The following is a 20,049-nucleotide window of genomic DNA, read 5'->3' on the forward strand; positions in this document are numbered from 1 at the left end:
TAAACCATATTTTTTAAATTTGGTTAAAATCAATAATAATTCAGGGTCAATACATTGGAAGTATTACCGTTCAATAATAACGCTCATATTTCATTAAAAACTCTATGTCGTACATATATTTACTTGAGTATTTTTTGCTTTCCAGAGACGTTTGGGAACTCGATGCTTCTCACACAATATGTTTTCTACCTCATCTTTGCAGTCCAATAAAGTTCATACGATTCTTATTTATGATGTCGTTTTTGGTAATAACGGAAAGAGCATGAACAAAATACAGGTACAACACTAGAGTTTGTGGTGTCTCTCTGTAGAAACCATCCGTGTCACATGACACCACCCAGGCCCCAAGACTCCACCCACTTCCTGTGGCACCATCAATTCCCCGTGCTCCACCCATGCCCAGTGACACAACTCATATCCCATGGCACCTCCAAGGTCCTGTGACACAACCAGAGAAGAACAGAACACAACTGGATTTATTCAATATTTTAGGCCATATGGTCCACAGTACAATTGTAATAGAACAGGGGCGGTCGGGTAGCCTAGTGATTAAAGCGTTCGCTCGTCACGCCAAAGACCCGGGTTCGATTCCCGACGTGGGTACAATGTGTGAAACCCATTTCTGGTGTCCCCCGACGTGATATTGCGGCTTAAAACCATACTCACTCACTCACTCACTCACTCATTCACTCACTCACTCACTCACTCACTCACTCACTCACTCACTGTAATTCTAAAGTGTCATATGACAGTGTCAAATAAAGAATTTATAGTAACGTAGCGCAAGCACATGGTTTAGATGAATGGCAATTGTTTTCATGACATCAGAATTTGTAGCATATAGAAGGCTATATTGGGGCACGGTTGGCCCAGTCGTCTGTGGCGCCGCAATTCGAGAGTTGCGTTCCTTGGGCACGCCAGAAACCTATGATCGTGGTTTCAAATCCCTGTTCGTCCTGATTATGTTTCTTGGTTTGTAAGCACCATACCCGTGCTCCTGGGTTTCATCAAAGTGGTAAACGTCTGAAGCCTACTGATTGCTTCACTTCGAGCTTTCTTCCGAAATTGAGCTGACACGCCATGACATAACTGGAATACTGTTCCAAGCGGCGTTAAAGTAGAGCGAATCTAACTTTTCAGAACGCTCGTATTCATGTTTGACAGTTTTGAAACTATACATCTGTTACCCATTGTCTAAAGGTATGTAAAATCATTGACACATTTCCGATGTCTTGATTTATCCATACAAGTAAAAAACACAGGAAAACAATAAATGTCATACATCCGACACCGGGACACAACCCATGCCCCCTAACACCGACCATGCACCTTCTCAACAACCATGTCCCATGAGACCATCAATGCCCAATGACACAAACCATGCTCAGTGACAAAAGTCCATGCCCTCTCAGTTTGGGGAAGGGGGAAGGCATACCTATGTTCTTTGTCAAGAAGTCACACTGGTCATTTGGCCGCTGTCTTGAAGACCTCTCCCGATTATATATATTATAAGTTGTGAACCCTTTAGATGGACCTGTGCTGTCAATCTAGAAGAATTCTGTTGAGAACCGACATCTACTCGCGATAACTACTTCGAAACTGTTAGTTGTAATACGTAACTCATAATGACAATGTAAATATATGCATGAGAAAATATACATTTGTATTCGAAGTAACGGTTACCCATGTGCAAATTGTATTTATATGTCGGTCTACATGTGCACACAAGTTTACATTTTCATATATTTTTCCATATAATCACGGCATACAAACAGGGCTTTTCCATGTACAGAGATATTTATTAGGACAATCATGTCATTCGCATAAGAATTTGTTAAGCTTGGGTATGGACCATGTCGTTCACAACTGTCTATTTTAGTTTATAAACGGTCTTTGTTGAGTTTGTAAACTCTATTCTGATGCTAGATTAGATACTTCCCGCTCTAACAAATAGAAAATGAATAGCATTTCATTTGTGCTGAGACCCTCGGCTTTTGTCTATTTTTCTTCTCATCAAACCGCAGTATTACGGCCCGGGGGAAACAAGTCTCCCATCAAGTAAGGAGAGTCAGGTTGTTACGTTTTGGTGTAATTGTGTCTGGTGACGACAGTATCATGTCAATGCAACATTCTGTAAACTTTCAGGATCATCTTTACGGTAACATAATTCAAGTACAATGTCTCAGAATTTGGTCAAGTTTATGAGATTTAAGGTTATGAGATTTAATTCCCAAAGCGGATTACAGACGATGATTCCCAACAGAAACTTACACACACACGAAGTTTCAGCTCAACCACTATGATAGTCTTAAATTTAATTCTGAAGTTAAAGGCATCATTTAAACTGAACCCTGTTGTAGTGCTACGTGTCCTTCCACAAAATGTGAGCTTTATTGCCTTCAACTTCCTTGAGAAAATGATGATTAATAATGTTCCGAAATTGAAGAAGATTTGTGTTTTCAACATATGTTTAAGCTCGACGCCAAGAAATGATGACTGCCAAATGATGGTCCTTCCACTCTATGAACAAATCAAGCCCGACACATCTCATTAAGATGTATCTGTATTGATCGGAGTTTCTTAAGATTCGTCACAATTTAACTTTCATTTAATTTGGCATTTTATAGTATTACTCTTTCATGTTCAGCTACATGTTTATATGATAGAAAGTATATATATTATTATTATTTCCTCCGCAGACTACTGTGCAGACACTTAGCGCGGCATCGTCCCCAGGTGTGATATCAACCCAGGCCCACACACCTGGTAGGTTTACATGTCGTTTACATGTCGTTTACATGTTGTCGTTTACATGTCGTTTACATGTCATTATCTAGTCATTGCATTTGATCATATATCAAGACAGAATACGTTTCTAATTAACATGTACATAAATATATTCTACCCAGTGCATTTACAACAATACTATGTACTGTATCTCATCATACTAGTATGCATATGAATTGTATGTATATATCTGTGTTTATGATATGTGTATATTGTTTTATATGTGCTATATTGTATACCTGATTGTTTCAGGGTGGTTTTCTTCTAAATCACATTCACAATTTCTGCGAATAGATATTAGCCATTGACGAACACCGTAGTGTCTGTGGTCTGTGGGCATCGGACTCAGTCCTGCTACAGTTACACAATTACTCATCATTACAATATCTTCCAATTTGATTTTAAGGAGAAGGAGTCATATAATCATGCAAGACATGCCCTCAAGATGACAGGCTTATTTCTGAAATCAAAGTGACAAAACCCTTTCCATATACAAAGGAGAGTCGATTGTACGATTGCGACTTTATCATAAGCATACGAATGACTCGTATGAATCACTCTGAAATGGTGATTGTACGAAAGGTGAGATTAAGTTTTTCGGAGTAGAAATCCTAAGTTAATGAACGGACGGACAGGCATAGGAAAACACGTCATATCTAAATCTTTCCATTGTCTTGTGCACCCTCTTTCTGTTTATATTTAAACAATTTCTCACTAAAGTTTCTAGTGATCAGATACTATCAGCAGCCAGCTACCTTTGATTAATTCACAGAACACGAACACACCTGCACAGGAAAAAGGAAGACATTATCTGTCTCTGTTTGCGGTCAGAGCCTACACCCAATCATAGCAGGACTGAAACCTTGATGTACGGCAACGTTCTCTAGTCGGCGAACTCTCCCGCAAGGGGGCAGAGTACCTATCACGTGGATCAAAATTAACTTCCGCTGGTGATCTACCTATAAATATATGACTTCTTATACGACTAACAAAACATCCACCAACTGCAACCTTTCAGTATCTACTGGTATTACTATACATATTCACAATGAATGTGACAGCCGTCCTTGCTCCTCTCCTGCTTGGTGAGTACATCCAAACTGCGTGGTCATAACTTATCATTCTTACATCACTGTAACGGAGGACACCTTGCGTTACACATGCATTGTTCAAATGAGCCGTGTGTAAGGTTAGGCTGGTTTGTGTCATTTCCAAACTAACCAATAACTTAATGTAAATGCACGTGATTCTTCCTATGTCAGAACTAATACCATTTTCATCTTTTTCTTCACGGTCATTCTTTATTCTCCTATGACCATATTAAAACGGCATAATGACATCCCAGGGAAACAAGTTTCGCTCCTTATGCTATATTTATCATGTCTTTAAATCTACATACCTAGGTTAAGTCTGTTTTTAGCTCATTAAAGTAAGAATGTGTGATTTCTTAAACACAATAATTGAAAAATAAACGTGACCAAATTGTTGTTTCTGCACAGCTGCCGTCGCCATGTTTTAAGGCGCTAATGGGCATCATCATCATCATCATCATCATCATCATGGACACCACCACGGGCACCACCACGGGCACCATCACGGGCACCATCACGGGCACCATCACGGAAAATAGATGGTGTATATTTTTGAATTATTAAAACAATATTTTCATTTTAAATATTTAAGGTTATAAATTTATATTTTTACCTTCAATAAGAACTCTAATTATTCACTAAGTAATACTATGTCATATTTACGTGAATATTGTTTGCTTTCCAGAGACGTTTGGGGACTCACCGAAATATGTTGGTGCATCATCTAACACAAAGTGTTTTCCATCTCAGCTGTGCTATCGAATAAAGTTTACATGATTCTTATTTATGATGTTGTTGTTGGTCATAACGGAAACAAATATGAACAAGATGCAATTACGATACTGTTGCAACGACTAGAGTTTAAGTAACTCTCTACAGAAAACACCAATGCCCTGTCTTGTCTCGTGACACAACCCATGTCCAGTGACAACACTCATGCCCTGTGACACTGCCGTCTGGCCATTTGGTATTTGTCTTGATTTGAAGACAGCTTTGAAAAGAAACGTTGTGAACACAGAGATGGACTTTTGTTGCCTATCTAGCAGTATCGGGCAGAGTACCAACATCTTCTCAGGACAAAAGTTAACACTCTAAGTAACGGTTACACACTTGCAGATTGTACTTGTATGTCAGTCTACACGTGCACATATACACATTTACATATGTTTCTCCATACATATCATGTTGTGCGAGACGAATGTAGAAGATATCTGTAACATATTGATGCAAAGTAGTGAAAATGGCATATGTTATGTCAAGAAATGTCATGTAATATGCGTGTACATACTGAAAGTGAACCATAGATTGCATACACATGTCGTCAACCATTTCAAACATAGACGTGCTCTTGCTCAGCTTAATTCTGGTTCTCATAAACTACAAACAGAAAATGTCAGGTACATTGGAGGAGCTGGAAATGAGAGATTATGTAATATCTTTAAACTGCCATTAATAGAAGATGGCTATCATTTGCTGACTTACTTACTTGCTTACTTACTTACTTGCTTGCTTGCTTGCTTACTTACTTACTTACTTACTTACTTACTTACTTACTTACTCAACTGTCACAAATATCAGTTATTGCAATGGTTGAACATTCCTTTATACAATTACTGGTACAAATTCATGAATATCAAACAATCCCCAAATTTAATATGTTTATGTTATCATCAAATGTAACAATCTTAAAACATTTTTAGGGTAACAATATTGTGATAGAAAACTCTTCCCGCTCCAACAAACAGAACTTAAATAGCACGGAGTCGAGGCTTTTTTGTTATTCTTTTTCTTCTTGGTGGTCAAAATTCAAAATGAGCTGAGTGTTACTTACACCCGGAACAAACAGGAATCACTTACTTTATATTTATGAAATACAAGACGAGTGGGAGTTGTCTTTCTTACAACAAAACTCTGGAGGGAGAAAAATCCACGTGGGGCGCAGCCCCGAATGGTTTATCCTCACGCCAGTGTTTTATTGTACGAGAAACAATGACCATTTTTATAATTTTGATAATGATGACTCCCTGAATAGAATCAGACCAGCTCTTGACAGCAATATCCTGTTCGCGGAGCTCTCTATACTGTCGCTGCCACCAGTCAAATCTCCCCATTGTGATGGATGGCTACAACCATGCATGGAGTTAAACTCGCAGCCGACTGATCGTTATGTTCACAAACAAGTGATGACTGCCGTGACGCCGAATATTCTTACCCCAGTTTAATTATTGTCTTTGTTTGTCAATTGGAATTTCTGTTTCATTAGGACTATCATGTCATTGGTATAGTAAGAATGTGAGGGAGAAGTTGGTTGATTTTCCGTTCGTCCGCAATCTCGAACCAATCTGATCAAACAAACAAAGAGGTAAATTCTTCTTGGAAATATGCTGAGTCGTAAACCTTTTCCAAAATTAACAACGATGGGATTCCCAAAGACATAAACAAAAATATAACTGTTACTACATTTATACTTAGAGGGCAAATTCCAAGGTTATTTTAATGGCTGCGCCCACACTGTGGCAGCGATGTTACCGAGAGAGTAACGAAGGTGTCACGCGCTGGGAAGGGGCTTGAGAATCAGACCTCCGCAATGTCGGACAAGTCCTTTTTATGAGTAGGTGGGTTAAGTTTGGTATTTCCTGCATCAACTCACGTCGGTTATCTGTACCTTTTCTCCTAATACCGATTGTCATATTGCCCCCACTTTGGATGCGATCGTTCAGCCACTGCGTTTATCTGCGTAGCCCAGAAACATCTTATATTCCTATATAACGTTTGAACATCGTATCCTTTATTCAATTTGAAAAAGAAATATGCTTGTTTTTGTTTACAGAGTGACATATTTAATGGCATACATACACGTTTCCAAACCATACACTGTTCGGGATCATTGAAAATACCGGAGGGACACACGGTGTATATATAATATAATATTTCGCCATTACAAGTAATTCATAAGGATAGTGTGGTCTGATGTGAAGTGTAGTGAATTGGACGCACGGACGAAGGGAAAACACATCATGTCTTTACCTTCTCTTTGATCTGTGCCCCTTCTTGCTGTTTGTATGTGAACTATTTCACCCACAAGTTTCTAGTGATGAGATACTATGAGCACCCGGCTTCCTTTGATTAATTTAACGAACACGCCTGTTCAGGAAAAAACACAACATTATCCGCCCCTGTTTGTGGTCAGTGACTACACCCAAACACGGCAGAACTGCAACCTTGATGTACGGCAACGTACTCTAGTCGGTCCACTCTCCCGCCAGGGGGCGAAGTACCTGTCATCTGGGACAATATTAACTTCCGGTAGTGACTTCACCGAACGCGAACATAACTATACAGGAAGACAATGCACAAAACACGACATTATCTGCCCCTGTTTGTGGTCAGTGCCTGCACCCATTCTCAGCAGGACCACGACCTTGGTCTAAAGCAACATTCGACTCTCCCGCCAGAGGGCGGAGTATCTGTCACGTAGGTCAATATTAATTTCCGGAAGTAACGAATGTATAAATATATGACATCTCAAGCAATTTACAAAACATCCAATAACATCAACCTTTCAGTTTCTACTGGTATTACATATTCACAATGAATGTGACAGCCGTCCTTGCTACTCTCCTGCTTGGTGAGTACATCCAAACTGTGTTGTCATTACTCGTCATTCTTACATCGCTGTAATGGAGGACACCTAAGCATAGTTTAGATTGGTTTGTCTCATTTCGAAACTCACCAACAACTTAACGTTAAAACACTCGTATTTTCCTTTTTCTGTAATAGGTTTCAAATAAAAAATATTATTTTTCTCTTTTTTCACATGCATTCTAGGATGATTCTCCTGTAAACATATTAAACTGCAAAGTGACATCCCGTGGGAAAACAAATCTCGCTTGCTTCCGATATTAATTATATTAAGTAAATTATCAAATCTCTATCCATGGGTCAAGTCTGTTTTAGTTAATTAAAATCAGTTAATTTATACTTAATTTCTTTTCTTGCAGCTGCCGTGTCCATGTTTCAAGGCGCTTTTGGGCACCATCATCATCATCATCACGGCCACCATCACGGCCACCATCACGGCCACCATCACGGTCACCACCATGGGCACCACCACGGAAAATAGATGGTGGGTGCATATTTCTGAATTGTTTTTATTTTTTTATGTAAATGATTATAAACCATATTTTTAAAATTTGGTTATAATCAATAATTCAGGGTCACTACATTGGAATTATAACCGTTCAATAATAACGCTCATATTTCATTAAAAACTCCATGTCGTACATATATTTACTTGAATATTTTTTGCTTTCCAGAGACGGTTGGGAACTCGATGCTTCTCACACAATATGTTTTCTACCTCATCTTTGCAGTCCAATAAAGTTCATACGATTCTTATTTATGATGACGTTTTTGGTAATAACGGAAAGAGCATGAACAAAATACAGGTACAACACTAGAGTTTGTAGTGACTCTCTATAGAAACCATCCGTGTCCCGTTACACCACCCAGGCCCCAAGACACCACCCATTTCCTGTGGCACCATCAATTCCCCGTGACTCAACCCATGCCCAGTGACACAACTCATATCCCATGGCACCTCCATTGTCCTGTGACACAACCAGAGAAGAACAGAACACAACTGGATTTATTCAATATTTTGGGCCACATGGCCCATAGTACAATTATAATAGAACAGGGGTGGCCGGGTAGCCTAGTGGTTAAAGCCTTCGCTCGTCACGCCAAAGACCAGGGTTCGTTCCCGACGTGGGTACACTGTGTGAAGCCCATTACCCGTGCTCCTGGGTTTCATCAAAGTTGTTAACGTTTGAGGCCTGCTTTCTGCTTCACTTCGAGGTTTCTTCAGAAATTGAGCTGACATGCCATGACATAATTCGAATACTGTTCCAAACGGCGTTAAAGTAGAACGAATCTAACTTTTCAGAAAGCTCGTATTAATGTTTGACAGTTTTGAAACTATACATCTGTTACCCATTGTCTAAAGGTATGTAAAACCATTGACACATTTCCGACGTCTTGACTTAGCCATACAAGTGAAAAAACACAGGAAAACAATAAATGCCATACATCCGACACCGAGACACAACCCATGCCCCCTAACACCAACCATGCCCCATCTCAACAACCATGTCCCATGACATAAACCATGCTCTGTGACAAAAGTCCATGCCCTCTTAGTTTGGGGAAAGGGGAAGGCATACCTATGTTCTTTGTCAAGAAGTCACAAGTCACTGGTCATTTGGCCGCTGTCTTGAAGACTTCTCCCAATAAATGATATTATACGTTGTGAACCCTCAGATGGACCTGTGCTGTCAATCTAGAAGCACCCTGTTGGGAACCGACATCTACTCGCGAAAACTACTTCGAAACTGTTACTTTTAATACGTAACTCATAATGACAATGTAAACATATGTATGAGAAAATATACATTTGTATTCGAAGTAACGGTTATCCATGTGCAAATTGTATTTATATGTCGGTCTACATGTGCACACAAGTATACATTTTCATGTTATTTTCATATAATCACGGCATACAAACAGTTAAGTTTGGGTATGGACCAGGTCGTTCACAACAGTCTATTTTAGTTTATAAACGGCCTTTGTTGCGTGTGTAAACTATATTCTGATGCTAGATTAGATACTTCCCGCTCCCCATGAATATTAGCATTTCGTTTGTGCTCAGATTCGCGGCTTTTGTCTGTTTTTCTTCTTATTAAACCACAGTATGACGGCCCGGGGGAAACAAGTATCCCATCAAGTAAGGAGAGTGAGGTTGTTACGTTTTGGTGTGATGGTGTCTTGTGACGACAGTATCATGTCAATGCAACATTCTGTAAACTTTCAGGATCATGTTTACGGTAACAAATATCCAAGTACAATGTCTCATAATTTGGTAAAGCAGTTTATGAGATTTAAGGTAATTTATTTTCGTAACATGGCCAACAATTCCCAAAGCGGAATACAGAAACTTCCACACACACGAAGTTTCAGCTCAACCACTATGATAGTCTTAAATTTAATTCTGAAGTTAAAGGCATCATTTAAACTGAACTCTGTTGTAGTGCTACGTGTCCTTCCACAAAATGTGAGCTTTATTGCTTCAACTTCCTTGAGAAAATGATGATTGATAATGTTCGAAATTGAAGAAGATTTGTGTTTTCAACATATGTTTAAGCTCGACGCCAAGAAATGATAACTGTCAAATGATGGTCCTTCCATTCTATGAACAAATCAAGTCCGACACATCTCATAAAGATTTATCTGTTTTGGTCGTATAGTGTCTTTGAAGAAGATTCTTCAAATGTTCACAAAGTTACAGCTCGACGACTATGACAAGTTAGATGCATTATTCCGACTGAGCGATGTTACAGTGATGCATGTCCTTCCAAACAAATGTCAGCATTATTGCCTTTAGTAAACAGAAAATGGTTCTTAATAATTTTCCTAAATTGAAAAATATGTTTCTTTCCAAGAAAAGAAGCAACGAAAAAATTTTAAACACGGAATTCCATGAAATTATAATAGTCAAATCACACGGTCCTTCAATTCTATAAAGAAATCAAAATCATATTACATTTACAGAGCTCCAGATAACTTTTTGAGAAATTGAGTTTTTACTCTAGGGTTCCTTTTTTAATTGGGTTATTACATGTTTCATTGGGTAATCAATATTTTTTCACTCATTTATTCATCACTCTATTGTGTTTTCCCCAAAATTAGTTAACATTTTAAGATTTAATTAAAAATAAAACAATGTTTTCGATGTATATAACTGTAATTTTACGCAGATAAGCTGCTTATCTGTAGCTCTGCATATATACGGAGTTTCTTAAGATTCTTCACAATTTAATTTTCATCATTACAATATCTTCCAATTTGATTTTAAGGAGAAGGAGTCATATTATCATGCAAGACATGCCCTCAAGATGTCAGGCTTATTTCTTAAATCAAAGTGACAAAACCATTTCCATATACAAAGGAGAGTCGGTTGTACGATTGCGACTTTATCATAGGCATACGAATGACTCGTATGAATCACTCTGAAATGGTGATTGTACGAAAGGTGAGATTAAGCTTTCGGAGTAGAAATCCTAAGTTAATGAACGGACGGACAGGCATAGGAAAACACGTCATATCTTAATCTTCTCATTGTCATATGCACCCTCTTTCTGTTTTTATTTTAAACTATTTCTCATTAATTTCTAGTGATCAGATACTATCAGCAGCCAGCTTCCTTTGATTAATTCACAGAACACGAACACACCTGCACAGGAAAAAAGAAGACATTATCTGTCTTTGTTTGCGGTCAGAGCCTACACCCAATCACAGCAGGACTGAAACCTTGATGTACGGCAACGTTGTCTAGTCGGCGAACTCTCCCGCAAGGGGGCGGATTACCTATCACGTGGATCAAAATTCCGGTGGTCACCTACCTATAAATACATGACATCTTATACGACTAACAAAACATCCACCGACTGCAACCTTTCAGTATCTACTTGTATTATTATACATATTCACAATGAATGTGACAGCCGTCCTTGCTTCTCTCCTGCTTGGTGAGTACATCCAGACTGTGTTGTCATTACTTGTCATTCTTACATCACTGTAATGGAGGACACCTTGCGTTACACATGCATTGTTCAAGTGAGCCGTGTGTAAGGTTAGGCTGGTTTGTGTCATTTCCAAACTAACCAGTAACTTAAAGTAAATTCACGTGATTCTTCCTATGTCAGAACTAATACCATTTTTCACCTTTTTCTTCACGGTCATTCTATATTCTCCTATGACCATGTTAAAACGGCACAATGACATCCCGGGGAAACAAGTTTCGCTCCTATATTTATCATGTCTTTAAATCTCTATACGTAGGTTAAGACTGTCTTTAGCTCATTAAAGTAGGAATGTGGGATTTCACAATAATTGAAAAATAAACGTGACCAAATTGTTTTTTTCTGCACAGCTGCCGTCGCCATGTTTCAAGGCGCTAATGGGCATCATCATCATCATCATCATGGGCACCACCACGGGCACCATCACGGAAAATAGATGGTGTATATTTTTGAATTATTGAAATAATATTCTCATTTTGATAAAAAAATATATTAATATTTATGGTAAGAAATTTATATTTTTACCTTCAATAAGAACTCTAATTATTCACTAAGTAATACTATGTCATATTTACGTAAGTATTGTTTGCTTTCCAGAGACGTTTGGGGACTCACCGAAACATATTGATGCATCATCTAACACAATATGTTTTCCATCTCAGCTGTGCTATCGAATAAAGTTTACATGATTCTTATTTATGATGTTGTTATTGGTCATAACGGAAAAGTTATGAACAAGATGCAATTACGTTACAGTTGCAACGATTTGAGTTTAAGTAACTCTCTACAGAAAACAACAATGCCTTGTCTTGTCTCATGACACAACCCATGTCCAGTGACTACACGCATGCCCTGTGACCCTGCCCGTCCGGCCATTTGGCATTTGTCTTGATTTGAAGACAGCTTTGAATAAAAACGTTGTGAACCCAGAGATGGACTTTTGTTGCCAATCTAGCGCTATCGGGCAGAGTACCAACATCTTCTCGGGACAACCGTTTCGAAACTCTAAGTAACGGTTACACACTTGCAGATTGTACTTGTATGTCAGTCTACAATGTGCACACATATACAAATTTACATATGTTCCTCCATACATATCATGTTGTGCGAGACGAACGTAGAAGATATCTGTTACATATTGGTGCAAATTAATAGCATATGTTATGTCTAGAAACATTATACATTATGCGTGTACATATGGAAAGTTAACCATAAATTGCGTATACATGTCGTCAACCATTTCAAACATAGACGTGCTCTTGCTCAGCTTAATTCTGTTTCTCATAAACTACGAACAGAAAATGTCAGGTACATTGGAGGAGCTGGAAATGAGAGATTATGTCATATCTTTAAACTGCCATTAATAGAAGATGGCTATCACTTACTGACTTACTTGCTAACTTACTTACTCATCTGTCACAAATATCAGTTAGTGCAATGGTTGTACATTACTTTACACACTTACTGGAACAATTTTATGAATATGTAACAATCCCCAAATTTAATATGTTTATGTTATCACCAAATTTAATCATCTTAAAACATTTTTCGGTAAACAATATTGCGATGTTAGAAAATATACTTCCCGCTCCAACAAACAGAACTTTAATAGTATTTCATTAGTGCACGGAGTCGAGGCTTTTTTGTTATTTTTCTTCTTCATGGTCAAAATTCAAAATGAGCTGAGTGGTACATACACCCGGAACAAACACGATTCACTTACTTTATATTTAAGAAATACAAGTCGAGTGGGAGTTGTCTGTCTTACAACAAAACTCTGGAGAGAGAAAAATCCATGTTGGGCGCAGCCCCGAGTGGTTTATCCTCACTGCAGAGTTTTATTGTACGATAAACAGCAATCACTTTTTATAATTTTAATAGAGATGACTCCCCGCGGGTCTCTCTTTATTATCGCTGCCACCAGTGACAACTCCCCACTGTGATGGATGGCTACAACCATGCTTGGAGTCGAACTCGCAGCCGACTGACAGTTATGTTCACAAACAAGTGATGGCTTCCGTGGCGTCGAATTTTCTTACCCCAGCTTAATTATTGTCTTTGTTTGTCAATTTGAATTTCTGTTTCATTACGACTATCATGTAATTGATATTGTAAGAATGTAAAGGGGACGTACGTTGATTTTCCGTTCGTCTGCAATCTCGAACCAATCTGATCAAACAAACAAAAAGGTAAATTCTTCTGGGAAATATGGTCAGTCGTGTGCACATGTGCACATATACAAATTTACATATGTTTCTCCATACATATCATGTTGTGCGAGACGATTGTAGAAGATATCTGTTACATATTGGTGCAAAGTAGTGAAAATGGTATATGTTATGTCAAGAAATGTTATGTAATATACGTGTGCATATGGAAAGTTAACCACAAATTGCGTATACATGTCGTCAACCATTTCAAACATAGACGTGCTCTTGCTCAGCTTAATTCTGGTTCTCATAAACTACGAACAGAAAATGTCAGGTACATTGGAGGAGCTAGAAATGAGAGATTATGTCATATCTTTAAACTCCCATTAATAGAAGATGGCTATCACTTACTGACTTACTTACTTAACTGTCACAAATATCAGTTATTGCAATTGTTGTACATTCCTTTATACAATTACTGGTACAATTTTAATGAATATCTAACAATACCCAAATTTAATATGTAACAATATGTAACCCAAATGTAACAATCTTAAAACATTTTTCGGGTAACAATATTGTGATAGAAAACACTTCCCGCTCCAACAAACAGAACTTAAATAGCATTTCATTAGTTCACGGAGTCGAGGCTTTTTTGTTATTCTTTTTCTTCTTCGTGGTCAAAATTCCAAATGAGCTGAGTGTTACATACACCCGGAACAAACACGAATCACTTACTTTATATTTAAAAAAATACAAGACGAGTGGCAGTTGTCTATCTTACAACCAAATCCTGGAGGGAGAAAAATCCACGTGGGGCGCAGCCCCGAGTGGTTTAACCTCACTGCAGTGTTTTATTGTACGATAATCAACGACCACATTTATAGTTTTAATAATGATGACTCCTCGCGGAGCTCTCTATATTATCGCTGCCACCAGTGAAAACTCCCCACTGTGGTGGATGGCTACAACCATGCTTGGAGTCGAACTCGCAGCCGACTGACCGTTATGTTCACAAACAAGTGATGGCTTCCGTTGCGTCGAATATTCTTACCCCAGCTTAATTATTGTCTTTGTTTGTCAATTTGAATTTCTGTTTCATTACGACTATCATGTTATTGATATTGTAAAAATGTAAAGGGGACGTACGTGGATTTTCCGTTCGTCTGCAATCTCGAACCAATCTGATCAAACAAACAAAAAGATATATTCTTCTGGGAAATATGGTCAGGCGTAAACCTTTTCCAAAATCAGGAACGATGGCATTCCCAAAGACATAAACAAAAGTATAACTGTTACCACATTTGTGCTTAGAGGGCAAATTCCAAGGTTATTTTAATGGCCACGCCCACACTGGTGGCAGCGATGTTACCGAGAGGGTAACGAAGGTATCACGCGCTGGGAGGGGGCTTGAGAATCAGACCTCGGCAATGTCGGACAAGTTCATTTTATGAGTAGGTGGGTTAAGTTTGGTATTTCCCGCATTAACTCACGTCGGTTATCTGTACCTTTTCTCCTAATACCGATTGTCATATTGCCCCCACTTTGGATGCGATCGTTTAGCCACTGCGTTTATCTGCATAGCCAAGAAACATCTATGGGGAACAACTCACCAGACACTTCCCTCTCTCAAATAGCATCGTCCAATATATGACGTCATCAAGATCTGAGCGAATATTCGAATCTCCAGAAATGACGTCATGAAAGAACAATGCTTTTTTTTGAAAGAAACACACTTCGTTCTTCATTGCTTCCTTGCGATTTATCGCGCAGCTATCTTATATTTCCATATAAAGTTTGAACATCATATCCTGTATTCAATTTCAAATAGAAATATGGTTGTTTTTGTTTACAGAGTGACATATTTAATGGCATACATACACGTTTCCAAACTATACACTGTTCGGGATCAATGAAAATAACGGAGGGACACACGGTGTATATATAATATAATATTTAGGCATCACAAGTAATTCATAAGGATAGTGTGGTCTGATGTGAAGTGTAGTGAATTGGACGTACGGACGAAGGGAAAACGCATCATGTCTTTACCTTCTCTTTGATCTGTGCCCCTTCTTGCTGTTTGTATGTGAACTATTTCACCCACAAGTTTCTAGTGATGAGATACTATGAGCACCCGGCTTCCTTTGATTAATTTAACGAAAACGCCTGTTCAGGAAAAAAACACATTATCTGCCCCTGTTTGTGGTCAGTGCCTACACCCAAACACGGCAGAACTGCAACCTTGATGTACGGCAATGTTCTCTAGTCGGCCCCTTCTCCCGCCAGGGGGCGAAGTACCTGTCATCTGGGACAATATTAACTTCCGGTAGTGACTTCACCGAACGCGAACATAACTATACAGGAAGACAATGCACAAAACACGACATTATCTGCCCCTGTTTGTGGTCAGTGCCTACACCCATTCTCAGCAGGACCACGACCTTGGTCTAAAGCAACATTCGACTCTCCCGCCAGGGGGCGGAGTATCTGTCACGTAGGTCTATATTAATTTCCGGTAGTAACGATTGTATAAATACATGACATCTCAAGCAATTTACAAAACATCCAATAACATCAACCTTTCAGTTTCTACTGGTATTACATATTCACAATGAATGTGACAGCCGTCCTTGCTTCTCTCCTGCTTGGTGAGTACATCCAGACTGTGTTGTCATTACTTGTCATTCTTACATCGCTGTAATGGAGGACACCTAAGCATAGTTTAGATTGGTTTGCCTCATTTCGAAACTCACCAATAACTTAACGTTAAAACACTCGTATTTTCCTTTTTCTGTAATAGGTTTCAAATAAAAAAATTGTTTTTGTCTTTCTTCACATGCATTCTAGGATGATTCTCCTATGAACATACTAAACTGCAAAGTGACATCCCGTGGGAAAACAAATCTCGCTTGCTTCCAATATTAATTATATGAAGTAAATTATCAAATCTCTATACGTGGGTCATGTCTGATTTAGTTAATTAAAATCAGTTAATTCATACTTAATTTCTTTTCTTGCAGCTGCCGTGTCCATGTTTCAAGGCGCTATTGGGCACCATCATCATCATGGGCACCATCACGGTCACCATCACGGTCACCATCACGGTCACCACCATGGGCACCATCACGGTCACCACCATGGAAAATAGATGGTGCATATTTCTGAATTGTTTTTATGTTTTATGTAAATGATTTTAAACCATATTTTTTAAAATTTGGTTATGATCAATCATAATTCAGGGTCAATACATTGGAGTTATTACCGTTCAATAATAACGCTCATATTTTATTTAAAAACTCTATGTCATACATATAATTACTTGAGTATTTTTTGCTTTCCAGAGACGTTTGGGAACTCGATGCTTCTCACACAATATGTTTTCTACCTCATCTTTGCAGTCGAATAAAGTTCATATGATTCTTATTTAGGATGTCGTTTTTGGTAGCAACGGAAATAGCATGAACAACTAGAGTTTGTGGTGTCTCTCTGTAGAAACCATCCGTGTCCCGTGACACAACCAAAGCCCCAAGACAACACCCAGGCCCCAAGACAACACCCACTTCTTGTGGCACCATCAATTCCCCGTGACTCCACCTATGCCCAAAGACACAACTCATATCCTATGGCACCTCCATTGTCCTGTGACACAACCAGAAAAGAACAGAACTGGATTTATTCAATATTTTGGGCCATATGGTCCACAGTACAATTGTACTAGAACATTCTAAAATGTCATATGACAGTGTCAAATAAAGAATTTATATAAACGTAGTGCAAACACATGTTTTAGAGTATCAGTATTTGTAGCATACTGAAGGCTATATAGGAGCACGGGTGGCCCAGTAGTCTATGGCGCCACAATTGCGTCCCTTGGAAAGGCAAGAAACCTATGATCGTGGTTTCAAATCTCAGATCGTCTCAATTATGTTTCTAGATTTGTAAGCACCATACCCGTGATCCTGGGTTTCATCAAAGTGGTAAACGTCTGAGGCCCGCTGGCTGCTTCACTTCCGACATTAAGCTGCCACGCCATGACATAATTGGAATACTGTTCCAAACGGCGTTAAAGTAGAGTGAATCTAACTTTTCATAACGCTCGTATTAATGTTTGACAGTTTTGAAACTATACATCTGTTACCCATTGTCTAAAGGTATGTAAAACCATTGACGCATTTCCGAAGTCTTGACTTAGCCATACAACTGAAAAAACACAGGAAAACAATAAATGTCCTACATCCGACATCGAGACACAAACTAACACCGACCATGCCCCGTCTCAACAACCATGTCCCATGAGACCATCAATGCCCAGTGACACAAACCATGCTCAGTGACAAAAGTCCATGCCCTCTCAGTTTGGGGAAGGGGGAAGGCATACCTATGTTCTTTGTCAAGAAGTCACAAGTCACTGGTCATTTGGCCTCTCCCAATAAATCATATTATACGTTGTGAACCCTCAGATGGACCTGCGCTGTCAATCTAGAAGTACCCTGTTGAGAACCGACATCTACTCGCGAAAACTACTTCGAAACTGTTACTTTTAATACGTAACTCATAATGACAATGTAAACATATGCATGAGAAAAAATACATTTGTATTCGAAGTAACGGTTACCCAAGTGCAAATTGTATTTATATGTCGGTCTACATGTGCACACAAGTATACATTTTCATGTTTTTTCATATAATAACGGCATACAAACATGCCTTTTTCATGTACGGAGTTATTTAATTAGGACAATCATTTCATTCGCATAAGACGTTGTTAAGCTTTGGTATGGACCATGTCGTTCACAACTGTCTATTTTAGTTTATAAACGGTCTTTGTTGCGTGTGTAAACTATATTCTGATGCTAGATTAGATACTTCCCACTCTAAAATATAGAAAATGAATAGCATTTCGTTTGTGCTGAGACCCGCGGCTTTTGTCTATTTTTCTTCTCATCAAACCGCAGTATGACGGCCCGGGGGAAACAAGTCTCCCATCAAGTGAGGAGAGTGAGGTTGTTACGTTTTGGTGTAATTGTGTCTGGTGACGACAGTATCATGTCAATGCAACATTCTGTAAACTTTCAGTATCATCTTTACGGTAACAAATATTCAAGTACAATGTCTCAGAATTTGGTAAAGGAGTTTATAAGATTTAAGGTAATGGATTTTCGCAACATGGCCAACAATTCCCAAAGCGGAATACAGACGATGATTCCCAATAAAAAACTTCCACACACACGAAGTTTCATCTCAACAACTGTGATAGTCTTAAATTTAATTCTGAAGTTAAACTGAACTCTGTTGTGGTGCTACGTGTCCTTCCACAAAATGTGAGCTTTATTGCCTTCAACTTCCTTGAGAAAATGATGATTAATAATGTTCCGAAATTGAAGAAGATTTGTGTTTTCAACATATGTTTAAGCTCGACGCCAAGAAATGATGATTGTCAAATGATGGTCCTTCCACTCTATGAACAAATCAAGTCCGACACATCTCTTTAAGATTTATCTGTCTTGATCGTATGATCTCTTAGAAGGCGATTCTTAAAATGAAATGTTCACAAAGTTACAGCTCGACCACTATGACAAGTTAGATGCATGATTCCTACTGAGCGATATTACAGTGATGCATGTCCCTCCAAAAAATGTCCAGCATTATTGCCTTTAATAAACAGAAAATGGTTCTTAATAGTTTTCCTAAATTGAATAATATGTTTCTTTCCAAGAAAAGAAGCAATGAAATATTTTTAAACACGGAATTCCATGAAATTATAATAGTCAAATCACACGGTCCTTCAATTCTACAAAGAAATCAAAATCATATTACTTTTACAGTGCTCCAGATAACTTTTAGAGCAACTGAGTTTTTACTCTAGGGTTTCTATTTTAATTGGGTTATTACACGTTTCATTTGGTAACCAATACTGTTTCACTCATTTATTCATCACTCTATTGTGCTTTTCCCCAAATTAGTTAACATTTTAAGATTTGATTAAAAATAAATGTTTTCGATGTATATAACTGTTCCAAATACATGTTTGATTCGGATAGTAAATTAGCTCGTAATTGTGTTTCTGAAATTAGCTCCTTTGTACGCATGCTGGAAAAGCTTCCTTGTGTATTTACGCGACCTGTTTTTTTTATACATTTGAGTTTTTCGCTTAATACGTGCGTTTCTGTACGCAAGTTAATTGAAAGTAATTGGGTTTTGAATATTTGGAGGGGGGGGGGGGGGGGTGGGTGGGGGGGGGGGGGGGGTGGGTGGGGGGGGGGGGGATTTTACGCAGATACGTATGTATGTATGTATGTATGTATGTATGTATGTATGTATGTATGTATGTATGTATGTATGTATGTATTTATGTATGTATTATTTTTTCCTCCACAGACT

Source organism: Haliotis rufescens, unplaced genomic scaffold (genome assembly GCF_023055435.1).
Source record: "Haliotis rufescens isolate VD_foot unplaced genomic scaffold, xgHalRufe1.0.p SCAF_13, whole genome shotgun sequence".
Taxonomy (NCBI): Eukaryota; Metazoa; Mollusca; class Gastropoda; order Lepetellida; family Haliotidae; genus Haliotis; species Haliotis rufescens.